This window comes from Misgurnus anguillicaudatus, chromosome 24 (assembly GCF_027580225.2).
Source record: "Misgurnus anguillicaudatus chromosome 24, ASM2758022v2, whole genome shotgun sequence".
Taxonomy (NCBI): Eukaryota; Metazoa; Chordata; class Actinopteri; order Cypriniformes; family Cobitidae; genus Misgurnus; species Misgurnus anguillicaudatus.
Genome location: NC_073360.2, coordinates 32,621,227 through 32,639,001, shown reverse-complemented (window position 1 = coordinate 32,639,001; position 17,775 = coordinate 32,621,227). Strand labels below are relative to the sequence as shown.

Genomic DNA, 17,775 nt, shown 5'->3' with positions numbered 1-17,775 from the left:
AGTTAGACACTCTAGGCATTAGTATTTGCTAATTCTAAAATAATAACAGTATATTATAAAGATACTTTGATGAAAAAAAAGAGAGAGAAGAAATGTCATCGCCAAACAAAATATCTGGTATCTCCCTACAGTCCTGGACATCATCGTAAAGATTGCTCAGGACTTTGCATGCATGCAGGTTCCCAGAAAGAAAAAAAAAAAACAGAAAATGTGTCTACTCCATGGAAATAAACTGAAGTGCTATCACCCAGGAGACTACAAAGGCATAAGTGCAAAATATTCTCTTAAAATAAGATGAAAATGTAACACAAATGTATTATTTTCTTGTCCTGTGATTTATTTATATTTAATTCTCAGGTTAAACAGCATTAGAATTGTTTTTATATTTACAATAATACATCATTTGTATACTTAAAGGTGCAGTGTGTAATTTTTAAAAGGATCTCTTGACAGAAATGCAAAATAATATACAAAACTATATTATCAGTGGTGTATAAAGACCTTTCATAACGAACTGTTATGTGTTTATTACCTTAGAACATACAAAGAGGGTCCCCTTACATGGAAGTCGCCATTTTGTGTCACCATTTTTCTACAGAAGCCCTTAACGGACAATTTTTTTACTAAGTTGTCTCCAACGATGACGTGTTTGTCTGGTGGCAGCTTCCATAGCTTCTCTAAAGCAAGGGATGAGCAGTGGACTAAGCCGTTGGTTGCAATTCGCAACCTCACCGCTAGATGCTGCTAAAATTTACACACTGCACCTTTAAAGGGATAGTTCACCCAAAAATGAAAATTGTACATCATTTTCATACCCTCATGCTCTTATAACCCATAAACCTGCATGAGTTTGATATTATTAAAGAGCACCAATGGTTTGATCCACGATTTTACATTTCCTTTGGTGTGTAAGTGTACATATTAATTATGTGCAAAAGGATCGAACATAGCCCAAAGTAAACAATGATATGAGTTATCGTCTCCAACATAAACTATTTTCTTGGACTACAACAAAGACACAGATTGTAGGCAACAGTTTACTTCCTGGGTCTGTTGACGTAAACAAGACCGACATTATCAGAATTCCTCCCGCTTTGGACCCACAGCCTGTAAGTTAACTCATTTGTTTGTTGCCAAACATATCAGACCAAGTTACAGTTTATTAAAATATTGAAGCTATAAGTTGTATTTTTTATATTGTCTAAAATATATGTTTGACTTTTGTCTTTTTCTATTTTAAACACTGTATTAAACACATTTTGTAGGTGATGTGGAGCATTTTCATAAGACGTTTCCATAAATGTTGACATCTTCCATGATGGCGTAATAATCTTCATAATCCTTAATCTTAAAGTATAAATTCAAAGACACAGAGGTAAAATCAGTCAATAACATTTCATACGATTTGAGGTCAGAGATGTATTTAATTCACAAAAATTATGTAAAGCAATATAATGATTGATTATATACTTACAGTGCAGGATTTTCTCTGACTAAATTGCACAGGAGACAACAAACAATTAAAAATTAAGTTAATAAATTATTAATGTGCAGTTTCCCATACAGGGTTTAGATTGACCCAGGTCTAGTTTTTACAAACAAACCTTACTATAAACATTACTGGTGTGCATCTTGAGACAAAACAATGGCACTGATATATGACATGATAGGTCAGTGCAAGATGTTTTTAAATTTAAGCAGCTCAAACATGCGTTTTAATCAGTGGTGTAGTCTAGATTTTTTGTAGTGAGTATACAGTGATTTTTCCCTCTCACCCTTATGCTCACTCGTCCCAGCACGACACCCCATAAGCACCACCACACTCACAGATGCACACAGTATGGATCTTCATGTAACTGAGAGTATTCTGAAAGTGTACTCATAAACACATAAACTGAATGTGTTATCAACATGTCAGTTTATTATAAGAAAAAAAGACTTTAACAGCCAATGGGTTTACAGCTGGGGAAACTGGATTTTGATTTTTAGACTGGTTTAGTGTTAATCAACATCTAACTCAGGGCCAAATTACTCAACTGTTAAATAAGCTGTTTACAATCTTCAATTCGTGGAAAACACATGCATTGAAGGAGAAAAAAATATCCACTCTGTCAATAGCTATTATCTGACAACTTTTTATAACATTACCATGTGTAATTTAATGGTGTGAATGTTTTTAATTAATACACATTTAAAATTACCATGAATTAACTGTAATTGGCATAGTCATTGATATAAAAAGCTTATTTTTTGCATATAATACAAGCATTGTCTAAAAATGAAAATAGGCTTTTACTTTTATTAATAATTATAATTTAATAATTAGTTACATTTATATAGCGTTTTTCTCAGTACTCAAAGCGCTTTACATATGAATGGGGGAATCTCCTCAACCACCACCAATTACCAGCAGCCATATCACCCTGTAGCCCAAGACAGCTTGCCCACTGAAGCTAAGCAAGGTTGAGCCTGGTCAGTACTTGGATGGGAGACCACCTGTGAAATCCAGGTTGCTGCTGGTAGAGGTGTTAGTGAGACCAGCAGGGGGTGCTCACCATGTGGTCTGTGTGGGTCCTAACACCCCAGTATAGTGATGGGGACACTATACTGTCAAAAAGCACCGTCTTTCGGATGAGACGTTAAACTGAGGTCCTGACTCTCTGTGGTCGTTAAAAATCCCAGGATGTTATTCGAAAAGAGTAGGGGTGTGCCCCGGCATCCTGGCCAAACTTGCCCATTGGCCTACTAATCATTGGCTATATCACTCTGTCTCCTTGTATTATTACAAGACCATCATGTAGCCTAATATTAGACACCAAAGTGAAGAAAATTATCTTTAATTTGCAAGTCTGAACTGAACATCAACGCAAACATGAATTTCCTCACAGAAGTTTAAGATCATATACATCTTTAACGTAGATATATAAATGAACACAGAGAAGGGAAGTTTAACAGTGTGAAGCACAAGCAAACATGCTGAAAGAGGAACTGAAGGCAGCTAAAAACCATCAGGACATAAACACGAGCTTATTTTATTGCATTTGGATTTTTACCTCCAGTTAAAGTAATAAACTGGACTGATGATTTAAATGTTGTTTACTCAAATGTGCGTTGTAAACTCTTCGTATTTTATGTTGCAACATTGCTCCACTCGTTCACTTCTCCACATGGACTGTTTGTTTACAGTGTCGCGTGAGCAGCTACACCGCAGGTTTGACTTCATTTGGCGCTAAGCAGACCTCTTGGTGATGTCAAAGTACCGCGAGAGTGATTCAAAGCAGATTCCTCCACGGAATCGCTCTTGCGGTACTTTGCTGTCACTCGCGGTTCTTGTGGCGCCACACCAGTCTGCTCCCCAGTCACTTTCGCGCCGCTATAGTAATTTGATTTCATACGCCGATCGGACCGACAGGAAGTCAAACACACCAATATATAGCATAATATATATATGCATTTCAACCCGCTAAAGTAGCAAGTGTAGCATGCTAATCAGTGCTTAACATCTAAATTATAATGAAAAGTTTGAAATGTCACAAAACCAAGCTGTTATGCATCCTCACGCTATTTTTTAGTCGGTATATGGAAATCCTTGACAATTCCTGGTGGGTATAGGGCATATACCTGCGTATCACGTAGACTACACCACTGGTTTTAATCTGGGACTAGGATAAGCCCTGTCTGGGAAACTGTCGCTTTATGGATTAATTTTAAGGTAAATTTATGTAAACATGTTATATCTGATAAGCATTTAGTTTGAATACTGTTATTTGCCAAATGACAAAGAGACATATTAAACTTTTCAACAAACATATTTTATTTATTTAATAAATATCTAACTGCCACATAATAAAGGTGCTATAAAGGTTACATCGATGCCATAGAAGAACCATTACTGGTTCCACAAAGAACCATCCAGTCAAAGGTTGTTTAAAAATGGTGGCTGTACCTACCATTGAGGTCCCTGAGATCCTGACCTCTGTGATTTTCTGACACTCGTCTTATTTGACTCAACACTGGGGGGTGTCACGCAAAATGGCGCTGCAAGAGTCCTCGATTTTAAGAAGTATGATCACATAAACCCAATTTAACCAACAGTTAAATATCGCATCATTTTAAAATATTGCTAACCTATAAAGCTTAAAGGAGCGGTGAATCAAAAACTCAATTTTAACTTGATAATTTGTTATATAAGAGGTCATCATACTTAAATGAACATCCTGCAAGTTTCAGAACTGAAAACGTCCGTGCTACTGAAATATAACCGTCTTTGGCACCAAGCCAGCTAAACACTCCAGTGAAAAATTCGGAAATCTATGACGTCAAAGTAGAATTGAAACACCTCCCCATAACCAAAAGGACAAGTCTACTTTTGTAGCCCCGCCCACAGCTTCGCGTGACACACGTGTGTCTCAGTAAGTAAACATGTCTTTAAAAATTGACAAATTTAACCAAAATGACTTTTTAAATACATTTTTTTCTGAGAGACTTTTATTTTGACGCGGTGATCTGTTATGATACCATGGAAACGCATTTTCGGTTTTGAAAGAACCGCGTGGGAACAACCATGGGAACAACACAGAAGCTAAATACTTCAATTCGGAGGCTTGGAACTTAACATTAGCAATATGCTTGGATAAAGTTTGCTTTTGAAGAAGTTCCAGCTCGTGTGGGGAGCGTTTGTTAACGTTGTGGACATGGATTCATTTGTAAAGAAGTCGATGCTGGATTTGCAGAGAGACTCAGAAGCACGACTTATATTGGATCTGACAACAATGACACAGCAGTATAATTCACAGTAAGACATTTTACTTTATTTAAGTTACTGCGTTTCACTATTGCTTTGTTAAAAGAGATTGCTTGATATGTCCTGTTGTAACATCCGTGTCTAAATACGTTTGTTGACTGTTTTAATTTACTAAAAACATTAAACGATTAATAAAGGTACAACACTTAACAATACGACTGTAATTTAAAGGTAGAAATATACAAAGTTAGTTACAAGGAAGGATTTATCAACCGCAGTTTAGATTCTGATGCCCGTTTACTGTGTTGTATACGGTAATTTAGGCATGTTGCGTTTGAAAGGTCAAACACTCAACAAAGCTTATTTTTTATCATATAACTGTGGTATTTAACATTACGTGAATGTAAAAGCAACCTCACAAGCACAATAGAAATATACAAAGTTATTGATAAGGATTTATTAGACGCAGTTTAGATTCGGATGCACGCTTACTGTGTTTTATACGGTAATTTAGTCACGTCGAGTTTTGTTTCTACTTTAATATACGTATTGTCATTTATGTGTATCATCTTTAGCACCCAGAATCTTTTGTGTCTCAAACATATTTGTGTTCGGCTGCTATTTTTATCACATTAATGTTTTTAAAACATTTCCCTACATGTAATGACGGGGAATGAAGCTGTCCAATCATAGCAGTGGGTGTTTACGTTCAGGTCTTCAATGCGGCCCGCCCCTTCAAACGAACCATTTCTCAAGACAGCCATTAATCCATGTTACAAAATAGCGTATTACTTATTGCTTTTGATGTTTTTGAATGTAAAAACAACGCGAAATGCATAAGTAGACATCAATCAACGTCATAAAGCAATAAAATCGACCAATTCACGGCCCCTTTAAAATGGTCTTGCACCTTTGTATTGTCGAGAATTAGTATTAAAATACAATCCATCACGAACACTGCTTTTGCAAAATTCTGGTCACTTAATTATCCCTACAATATTAAAAGTGTCTAAAGGTGGTAGATCCTTTTCCTACTTGGCCCCTAAGTGTCATGATCATGCCCTCTTGTCATTGTATTATTCCAGTCTTGAGGCAGGTTCATGGCAGGCCCAGGTTGTTTGTGCTTGTATGTCTCGTCTCCTGACTCCGCCCCCTCGTTTCCCTGTTAATCATTCCATTATTGTTTAACTCTTGTCACCTGTTCCCCTCTTGATTTGTTCCCCTATTTAATGCCCTTGTGTTTGCTGTCCTGTGCTGATTCGTTTTGTAACTTCTATGTGATACCTTGTGACATTTGTATACCGTGTATGTAAACTTCATAGTGACTTTGTGCCTGTTCTGTGATTGCCTGTTTATCTGTAAGTCTAGTTAGTTGTCAGTGTATTGTTCAAGTTTATTGTTTTGTAGTCTTAGTCCAGTATCTGTTTTAGTTAAGTGTTAGTCAAGTTATTATCTGTCTTAGTCTTTGCTCTGTTTTACCCCCTCGTGGGTCTTTGTTTTGTGTCCTTGTTATAATAAAGCCTGTTTGTTCATCAAATCCTGCACCTGGGTTCTCACTCTATCTCCTACTGTACCTGGAGATTCCTGACACAAAGCTCTGACACAGTTGATCACTTTAAGCCTAAACTAAAGACATATCTCTTTAAAGCATTCACATAACTCATCTGGGGAATATACTTATGCCGCAGTAGTTAGCCTGTCTGGAAGCGAGTGGATATTAAGCCACAATACTGTGTGACACTTGCATTACATGCAAACTGCCCCTACACTAATAGGATTTGGTTTCTTATTCCCTGTCTCGTCCTCAATCCCGAGGACAATGAGACTAACACACCTAGTTCCGGCTGCTGTGAAGGTCATCACACCACTGATCTACTGGCCTTCCTGCAAGGTGATGCCTCGGCCGATGTCTGACAAACAACCACCGGCCGCCCCATTTAATCTACTTATTTGAGTGTGTGTGTATATATATCATTTTAAATGTTTTAACTCCCATACAATTGTTTAAAATAGTACCTATTATATATGGCACTTTTCGATTGCATTAGTATCCCACGGTTTGGTTTGTGTCAGGTCAGGTCAGCTCACCTCACTTTGGCTTGGTTAGGTTTTCCATTGAGTTTAGTAACACATTGGAGTGGGAGGGATAATAGGCGTGTCGTTATATTTGCGCTGCCTACTGCTGTGACATCATACAACTGAGTGTGTTGTTGGAATGCTATACGTTCCCATACATTCATTAATTTCTCAGTCTGCCACAAATTTAAAATTGACCACCACAAATAGATTTTTGCACATCGCGTTTATCACTACCTCTGTGTCACATGACAGTTTCTGTACAAACACCCATGGGGTCAGTCGACGCGCTCCGCTGAGCCTCATTTAAGTTGCATTTTAGCACATATGCAGATGTGCACGCCTTGAATGTGCCGCCACAAACTGCAAGTCTGGAAAAAAATTGTTATGGTGTTACTGATTCTCAACCTGTGGATGTTTTTCATCGCTGAAAGAGAACTTACAGCAAAGCACAATGACAACAGGTTTCGAGACAGCACAAGCTAGCATGAAGGTAAAGCTAATCTACATTATAGCGATGATGCTGGTAGTGACGATTCTCTCAGACCAATCAGTGATCTACAGTGTTTTCCCATTACGTTTTGGTATCAGCTCGAGTTGCTTGGAACCCCAACCATGGTGAAACTAAAAAAGTAAGCTGACCTGACCATACCCAAACCAAACAGTGGGGTACTATGCATCAGGTATCAGTATTAGGATTTAAACGGCCAGATACCGATATTTCGGCCGATATTCTTTAAGTGTATTTTTTCGTACAGTACCAGTCAACAGTTTGGCTGTTATTGAAAAGGGAAACGTATGGGGTCATTCCCACTGCGCAAAGTGACGTCGGAATGATGTCTTTTTCATGTAATTTTTGGACGTCTGAATCCGACCCATAAAAGGGGTTGTTTTGTAACACCAGGCGACGTCTTTTTTTTCAGAAAAAACAGTACTGTATAAATATTCGTAAGTATTAATCATGTTGGTACAATAATGCTGATATTTGTAAATAAACACATTTTTATATGCCTAATTATATAGAGGCCTGTCATAGACGTCCAAATGACGTCCAAAGAATTACCCAGTTCAAACGTCAAATGTTGCCGTAAATATGACGTCCAAATGACGTCAAAAAATTACCCAGTTCAAACGTCAAATGTTGCCCGTAAATATTACGTCCAAGTAGGGTCATGGTTGGACGTCCAAATAGTGGACCTAGTTTGGACGTCGAATAGATGTCCAGAATTGGTCATGGACCGACGGACCCAATATAGACATGATCTGCACGTCTATCCGACGTCCTGTGTTTAGTGGGTTGTTTATTTAACTTAATGGTAAGTTTCTAACTTGTGTGTGAAATAAGTATCTTACTGGATTCAAAACAAATTGGTCATGCTTTAATCTAAAGAAAATCTTTTACATCGCAAAGAACAGAAAGATTCTTCAGATGTTAAGGGTTCTTTATGTAACCACATTGTACAGACACAAATGGTTCTTCTATGCCATCATGATGCACCTTTATTTTTAAGAGTTAAGACAGATACTTTAATGTACTATAATACTGTACAAAAATATTTTATAAAACAAATGACAGTTTACAGTTTTAGAGACTGACTGGGTTTAAATGCACAGTACCTCTTTGGTGATGGTACACAGGCCGCTGCTTCATACAGATCATTTGACCTGTGAACAGATCAGCAGGCAATGTAAATCCCAAAAACCATATGGTATTAAAGAAATTACTATAAGAAATCAGCCATAGAAGCAGGATGAGCCCTTCTATGCCAGATGTCACCCTTTGACCATAGAATTGAATGGTACAAAAGCTGTCACTGGGCGGTACCCTTAGGAAAGGACACCTTTGTACCTAAAGAGTGCATATTAGTACTGTACCTCAAAGGTACATATTGGTACCAAATACATACATAGTGTATCTATACCTACATTGTACAAATTGTCAGAAGCAGAGAGACAGAAAAGGGTGACATACAAGGAGTCATCCAACATCTATTTATGAGCATACTGCACACATTTACATTATTTTACATTACTTTTAGAACAGCTGGCTTCTTAGCAAGACACAAATCTCAGTCAATTTATGGTATGTCTGTTTTAGGTGCACTCTAAAAATGCTGGGTTATTTTCAAGCCAGTGTTGGGTAAATATTGAACCAGTGTCTGCTCATCCGAGGGGTGCAAATTCAAAATAAGTGTTCGGAGTGTCATGTGTGTTGCTCGTGTTTTCAAAATATGTGTTTATTGTGTTATGTGAGCCATGTGCATCACGTGTTTTGTCGAAATATGTGCCTAAATGCATCGAAACCGTTTATGATAAAAGAGATGCTCACATTCACATAGTACACACAAGACACTCCCTTAACACTAAACTCTGATTACGCATGAGATTATGCAAGTATCTGGCAAACGTGAGCGTCTCTTTTATCATAAACCCTTTAGACGCGTCTGCAGCATGCACTTATTTTGACAAGACACATGATGCACATAAATTCACTCGACACGCAGAACACATATTTTGAAATTACGAACCACACACACACACATTACGGGCTACATACATGTTGTGACGAGCTTCGCATCGTGCACCCTCGAAAAAGAAGTCACCGGCCACCACTGTACTGAACAGAACACACTGATGGGTTAAAAGTTACCCAACCATGGGATATAATAACTCAGCAGTTAGGTTCAAACAATCCAGCATTTTTTAGAGTCTGATAAGGTTGTAGTATGGGGAGCCAATTCTGCCATAATTATAAATAAATAAATACATAAATAAATATACAAGGAAATGTAAAAAAAAAAAATACAGAAATAAATAAAGAAATATATATACATGGAAATGTAAAAAAACAAAAATAAATGAGTATTTATACCTGTATTTCTTTATTTATGTATAATTGTATTTTTTCACACTATTATTTATTTATTTTTTCATTTATTTATACATTTATTTATTTTTACTTTTATTTATTTTCACATTTATTTATGTATAAATGTATTTATGTCTACACGTATTTATTTATACATTCATATATTTCTATATATATTTATTTCCACATTTATTTATTTATACATTTATTTATTTCTTCTTTTCTTCGTCTGTATGCTAATGAGGGGGGCGTGTTTTACCTCAGACTTAGCAATCGATCTCTGAGTGCCAGTGCTGAAGCTTTGAGGCCACAGTGACACCTGGTGGTGTGAAAAGCGAACAAAGTTGCACATGGAGTGAATGACTTGGAGATGTGCAATATCCAAAACCTTATTTCAAGTTTTAAATAATTTTGTGTCACCATAACTGTGTATATATAGGGTCACTATACATAGCATACGTACTGTACTCAGGACATGGCCGTAAATCGCCATCCGGTCGTGATTTCTAAAATGTCTTGGCACACATAAATATCAAAATGCACGTTTTCAACATATCTGATGACAGACCCTTGTAAGTGGACACTTTAATATGGAAACGCGTGAAATTATGCACTATTAATAACATTTAATGTAAATGCCCTGGAGCATACTGTCCACTTACAAGGGTCTGTCATCAGATATGTTGATAACGAGCATTTTGATATTTATGTGTGCCAAAACATTTTAGAAATCACGACCGGATGGCGCTTTACGGCCATGTACTGAGTACAGTATGTATGCTATGTATAGTGACCCTATATATACACAGTTATGGTGACACAAAATGATTTAAAACTTGAAATAAGGTTTTGAATATTGCACATCTCTAAGTCATTCACTCCATGTGCACCTTTGTTCGCTTTTCACACCACCAGGTGTCACTGTGGCCTCAAAGCTTCAGCACTGGCACTCAGAGATCGATTGCTAAGTCTGAGGTAAAACACGCCCCCCTCATTAGCATACAGACGAAGGAAAGAAGAAATAAATAAATGTATAAATAAATAAATGTGGAAATAAACATATATAGAAATATATAAATGTACAAATAAATACGTGCAGACATAAATACACCCACACATAAACAAATGTGAAAATAAATAAAAGCAAAAATAAATAAATGTATAAATAAATGAACAAACAAATAAATAATAGTGTGAAAAAATACAATTATACATAAATAAAGAAATACAGGTATAAATACTCATTTATTTTTGTTTTTTTACATTTCCATGTATATATATTTCTTTATTTATTTCTGTATTTTTGTTTTTTTACATTTCCTTGTATATTTATTTATGTATTTATTTATTTATGAATATGGCAGAATTGGCCCCCCATAGTTAAGGCCAAGAGTGGTTTCTAGGCATGTTCTCATATACTAACTTAGCTATAATTCACACATACTATATAAACATAGCTAACCAGAGCAAAAGTGATGCGTCTCGCTCTCTCACATTAGACATGTTCAGTCATTTGTACATGAATTTTCGGTAACACTTTATTTTACGACCCGCAAAGTACCGCGTAATTAAACCGAATTTACAGCGTACCTATTTGTAACAACAGAGTACCTCTACAGTACGTACTTGTAGGTATAAGGTAATAATATTTTAAGTTTGGGGTAATAAGGGGGTAAGAATATTAAGAATTATAAATTATTTATACTCTAAGTATTTTATAACTACAGGGTACCTATTGTAATATTACGGGGTATGTATGACTTAGTCAAGTCTATGAGGAAATTATGTTTTATTTTTTTATTTTATTTTATTGTGAATTTTCATATTGACTACTGAATGTTGTATACAGTAGATGCCTACGAGCCACATCGGCAAATAAATATAACAGCACATCACTTTTATTTTAGTACAGGTCCGTAGCCAGCCTATTGAAAGGGGGGGTTCTTTTTTTTCAAAAAGTGGACCTTTTTTGCTGTTTTTCCTCCTCCATTTGTATTTAATTATTAGCAGGGCCGTACGCAGGATTTTATAAATACCAAGGTCCATATATGTATTTTTCTAGGTCATGCACCCCAGGAAAACATCTTATTTCTCTGCTCTACATATATGAATTTAAAAAAATCAGAAAACCAAAGAATCAAATAACTATAGATTTCAAACCATGTCAGTATGCAGAAGATTTGTGTTGGTCATTAGGAATGCATTGTAATAATTATTTTACTATCCTGGGCACACTGGGTTATGTCAGTAAAGTAAACATAGGCTTACTGAATATAGGATCATTTTAGTGAATTAACTAAAGGCTATCAATAATTAGTTTATTAAATTAATTCAAAATATGCACACACTTATTATACACTTTATATGCTTAAATACAACATCAGTAATGCAGGGAACTTGAATTTTATAAATAAGTTGGCAGAGGCTACTTTAGGGGGTCCATATCCCATGAAAGAAAACTGTAATTATTAAAAAAGCATAAATGAATCTACGATTACTTCACATTACCACATTAGATAAATATTATTCTTGCCCTGCATGCATTTTACTAACTGTGTAAGATGTAAACATAATGCAAGCCTTAATTTTAAACTTCTCACATCTGATTTAATGTCTGTTAATGAAGCAAAAGGCTTCTTGTTAACTGCAGTAACTTTAGTAAAAGTTGTTCAGAAAATTAAAATTCCATGATAAACCTTAAACTTACTTTTAATAGCAGAGCTCAACGGCTCAACACTACAGGAAGAAGTTACAAGTAAGTTATTTATTGGGCTTTAAGACCGAATGCAATAACCCAGCTAGAAATAAAAAGTTCTAAGAACGTTCCCTGAAAGTTCCCGAATGTTCCCAAAAACATTCTGCCAACGTTAAAAGCGGACAGTTTTTTTTAAGTTCTAGGAACGTTTCTGTTGTCTGAACGTTAGAGTAATGTTACATTTTACCATTTTTAAACGTTATGACAATGTCATGTTTTAATGTTCAAACTATGTTTAAAACAACAGCTGTTTATTATATTGACTTGTTTAATTGTTATGTAAATGATAGAGAAACATTGCATTTTATTATTTTATAAAACATTATTTCTGTATGCAGTAAATATATTGCTGTAGAAAACTCAATTCACTTACTAGGTTTGGATGTTGATGTTTGTTTCATTTTAAGTCACCCTTATTGTGATTAGTGTTTGTTTTAGTTGGTCTCTTGACACTTGACTTTTTGCTTGCTGGTTTTTTCCTGGTTGTGTTGACTTTGTGTTGATGCACCACATTTGTTGTGAACATGCCAAGTTGGTGGTGTTATTCTGCGGTTGTTGGTACATAATGGTAAAGATCATCACCTAATTCATTTACTAATCAAAACTTTATTTTCTGTCAAAAATGTAAATGAGATCCAACACTTTCACAGCAGTTTGTCATTAAGGAGTTTTAGAAACTTTGGACAAAAAATATCTGCTGTATAACTGGGATGCACAAACATCAAGAATCAGACTATGAATCTCAATCATGGTGACAATTAAATGATAAACTTCATGCTGCAATGCATGCTGGGTATTAACAAATTACAAACCTCATTCAGGACGCCCAGCATGCACTGCAGCATGGATAAATAAGGATTTTTTTAACAATTTTAATTGTCACCATGGTTGAGATTCATAGTCTGATTCTTGATGTTTGGGCATCCCAACTATACAGCAGATATTTTTTGTCCAAAGTTTCTAAAACTCCTTAATGACAAACTGCTGTAAAAAAGAGTTGGATCTAATATACATTATTGGCAGAAAATAAACTTTTGATTAGTAAATGAATTAGGTGATGATTTTTACCATTATGTACCGACAACCACAGAAATACACTAATAACTTTTCATAACAAACGTGGTGCATTACCACAAAGTTAACACAACCAGGAAAAAAATAGTAGGCAAAAAGTCAAGTGTCAAGAGACCAACTAAAACAAACACGAATCACAATAAGGGTGACTTAAAATGAAACAAAACATCAACATCTAAACCTAGGAAGTGAATTGAGTTTTCTACAGCAATATATTTACTGAACATTCAGAAATAATGTTTTCTAAAATAATAAAATGCAATGTTTCTCTATCATTTACATAACAATCAAACAAGTCAATATAATAAACAGCTGTTGTTTTAAACATTGTGTGAACATTAAAACATGACATTGTCATAACGTTTAAAAATGGTAAAATGTAACATTACTCTAACGTTCAGACAACAGAAACGTTCCTAGAACTTAAAAAAAACTGGCCGCTTTTAACGTTGGCAGAATGTTTTTGGGAACATTGGGAACTTTCAGGGAACGTTCTTAGAACTTTTTATTTCTAGCTGGGAAAATGTTTAAGCCAAAAGATGAACGTGCGCCCATTTAAACTCCATGCACGCGCATTACCGGTGGATGAAGCATTGTACCGCGCACGTGATGCGTAGCGTTTTCCGTTTTCAAGTTCAACAATGAATCTAATCCAGTAAAAAAGACATCTAAAAGAATTAAAGAGTGGCGTTGAATTTTGTTAATAAACACGCTGAATAACGGGAAGTAAATTACTGGAGGGCGTTAAAGCAATTAAATTTGGACATTCATGTGGCTCAGCTGCAGTAATGTTTCTTGCCTTGTCACCTTGACAATCACTGCGTTTCATATTTCTGGTCATTAAACGGCTGTATAATAGTCAGCGTTTGATTACTTACATCTTTCTTGCGCTTCCACTAACTGCGCATCTGACCCCTGTGTTGCACCTCTGTCTGCCTGGTTTGATTTGATTGGTCATCTCGGAATCATTTTTACTTTATCTTACTTAATGGGGTGCAGCTCTCAGACCTGTTGGCATGTGACATCACACTACCGCGAGATCTATTTAAAAGCATACTGAGTCATTTACTATTGAATCGATCTCGGGGTGCTAAAACGTCACATGCCGATCGGCCTGCGCAGTGCAGCAAGAAGTCAAACGAGCACTGAGTCAAATAAAACGAGCGTCAGAAAATGACCGAAATCCGGACCTCGTGGACCCAGAATATTTGTCACAAGCATTGATTAAAACAATGATGACAATAATCACGCGAAAAAACGACTTAAATTCTGGACCTTTTGGCAGTGAGGGGGGGTTCGTTCGAACCACCCGAAACCCCCCCTGCCTACGGGCTTGTAGTAGCCTATATTACTTGCTTTTAATAACAAAAGTCCATCTGATTTAATGTGGTTATCTTTTTTTTAAGGTAAGTACAATAAAAATAGCAACTTATTCCCTTTTTACCAGGAAACTCTCACATTTGCGGACATATTTGAAGTGGTGCTTTGCCATTTATTTACTGTAAACAAAAGTATTTTAGCCAAATATAATTTATGCAATGGCAAACCAGAATGAAACAACAGCAGATATCAGCTCCCGCTAAAGCAAAAGACGACTACATGCGTAGGCTACTGCGCAGGTGTAGAGCGCGCGGCCGTCTGCAGGCAACCCTGCAGAGGAGGTTTGCTGGAACGCGATCCTGAGGTGAAATTTCTTTAAGAGGTTTTAAAAACTTTCTACACTGTGGAGTACGGCTGCGAGTGATGTTAGCAGGATCCGCATGCTGGATAAGGTGACTTTTGTTACATGACTCACGCATTTCAAACAATGTTTTTTCAAGAAAGTTGCCAACGGTAGCAGGTTAGCTAGCACATAAGTTAGCCTAAAGTTATTAACGTAACTGGCTCAGAAAACTCTGTTTCTGTCAAGGCACAGTGAAGAAACATTTACTGAAGGCTTTCATTTATGTTTTTTATATGTAATGCAGAACAGCATTTGTGAGACGAAATCAACTCATCATCCGAGTGGACAAGAAGACCAACAGAGGAAGCCAGCCGCAAAAACAACGAAAAATTGTCATGACTTTATTTGAAATAAAAGTTATGTGATAATAAACATTAAGTGTTGACTTAATTATAGTGTTTTAAAGATGTTTTGAAATAAGTTTTAAAATAAAAATAACAATATTCTGTATGTTTATGGTATTTACCCTATAACATTTATAACAAGAGGTGAACAAAGCACCACTTTAGTTTACAGCCCGCAAATATGAGAGTTACCTGGTACATACACAGTACAAGCGGGGAATAAGCACCACTTTAATTTACAGCCCGCAAATATATAGTTACCTGGTAACTCCTGTATACATATACAGATCAAAGAGGTACAAGTTGCTATTATTTTTATGTTATATTTTATTTGCCGACGTGGCTTGTAGACATCAACTGTAGGGTATACAAAACACTTCATCAGGTAAGTAGCAAATATGAAAAAAAAAACATATGTCTATGGGTAATATGATCTATGTGTAATAAGTCATACATACCACGTAATATTACAATAGGTATCCTGTAGGTATGAAATACTTAGAGAATAATTTTCCATATATTCTTACCCCCTTATTACCCCAAACTTAAAATATTATTCCCTTATACCTACAAGTACGTACTGTAGAGGTACTCTGTTGTTACAAATAGGTACGCTGTAAATTCGGTTTAATTACGCGGTACTTTGCGGGTCGTAAAATAAAGTGTTACCGAATTTTCATACTTACATTTTCTTAATTGTTTTTAAAAAGTTATCATATATCAAAATAAAAGCATTCAAAATTATGTTAGAATTTTAATTTTGTATTAGTAAATTTTTTAATTAACATGAACTAAATTTGATAAATGCTGAACAAGTATTGTTTATTTATAGTTCATGTTAGGTGATGAATAAATAATTCTTTATTGTAAAGTGTTAAGAATATCTGTAAATTAAGAATATATGTTTTGATATCTGTAAACTTTATCTGCTATAACAGTTGACTAAAGCGTAAAGGGTTGCTTGCTTGCACAAAAGGTGCGAGATTGTCAGCATGGACTTCTCTATATTTTAAAACTTCAAATACACCAGACCCAGCACATTTTAGAAATGGACACCCACACACACATATTTACTTACATGAGAAGCTTAGACACTAAACCGCTGTCAAAATGAAAAATTATATTAACTGAATGGTCTCGGCACATATTATATGTTCATAAAATACTTTGTATTTTTATTGGAATGGATCTGAAGCGAAAGTATTTGACCAAACGTGCAGAGAGCATTCTGTTAATACATTTATCTAATTTTAGTGGCTATATAAATACATATATATATATATATATATATATATATATATATATATATATATATATATATATATATATATATATATATATATATATATATATATATATATATTCTACTTATGGTTATACATTACATTTTTATAAAAATGCATACTGTTACTTACATGCTTTGTTTAGACAGTGATTCTTGTGGATTACCAGATGAAGACCTATAAATAATATTGACAGTGTTATATGACCGTATGAGAAGCTTTACATGCTCAACAAAACTACATCATAGCAATATATGAATACCTAATTCAGATAACCATGATGTAACACACATGTACCTGTTACACTTCTTGTATATGATGACTCCAGCAAATATGCAAATGAGAAGAAAGAGAATTGAGGGGGCTAAAATGTAAAGCCCAATTGTCATCATGTCAAAGGTCCTCACATCAGGTTTATTCTGGGAAACAGCTAAAGGAAGTGGAAGAAAAAAGATTATAGGTCATTTTGATGTATCATGTAAATAGCTACAGGACAAATGTGAAACACACATACATATACAGTATTTTGGACTGGAGTCACTGGTTTTGGAGAATCTGTTAAATAATCTGTAAACAAAAATGTATAAATTATAAGACAGAAATCGCACACATTGTCTATGATGTCTTGAAATCACTCACGTTGTACATGTAAGTCGACAGATGCTGTGAAGTTCTGTTCAGAAATATTTGCAGTGCAGATTAATTTTATCCTATCGTCTTTCTTTGCCCACAAAAAGGTTATGGTGGAAAATGTGGCCAATTCAACCCCTGTAAGTTGTTTCTTATAATAACTGACAGACATGTTCTCATAGTTCCAGGAGAGGATCGGAGAATTCATCTGACAGGAATGGTGGACGGTACAAGTGAAGTTATTTTCAACACCCTCTATGATATCTGCTGCCTGTTG

The 17,775-nt window shown here is 35.5% G+C and overlaps 2 long non-coding RNA genes across 2 annotated transcripts; one reads left to right on the top strand and one right to left on the bottom strand.

The window, feature by feature from the left end:
* Positions 1–314: 314 nt before the first annotated feature.
* On the bottom strand, positions 315–8,485 carry LOC129438934 (uncharacterized). Its single transcript, XR_012367778.1, has 3 exons — positions 8,438–8,485; positions 1,475–1,493; positions 315–1,347 (listed from the first exon to the last, which is right to left on the bottom strand). It is a non-coding gene; the product is annotated as an uncharacterized lncRNA (long non-coding RNA).
* Positions 8,486–14,903: 6,418 nt separating this feature from the next.
* On the top strand, positions 14,904–15,615 carry LOC141361622 (uncharacterized). The gene is made up of 2 exons (XR_012367771.1): positions 14,904–15,290; positions 15,486–15,615. It is a non-coding gene; the product is annotated as an uncharacterized lncRNA (long non-coding RNA).
* Positions 15,616–17,775: the final 2,160 nt, after the last annotated feature.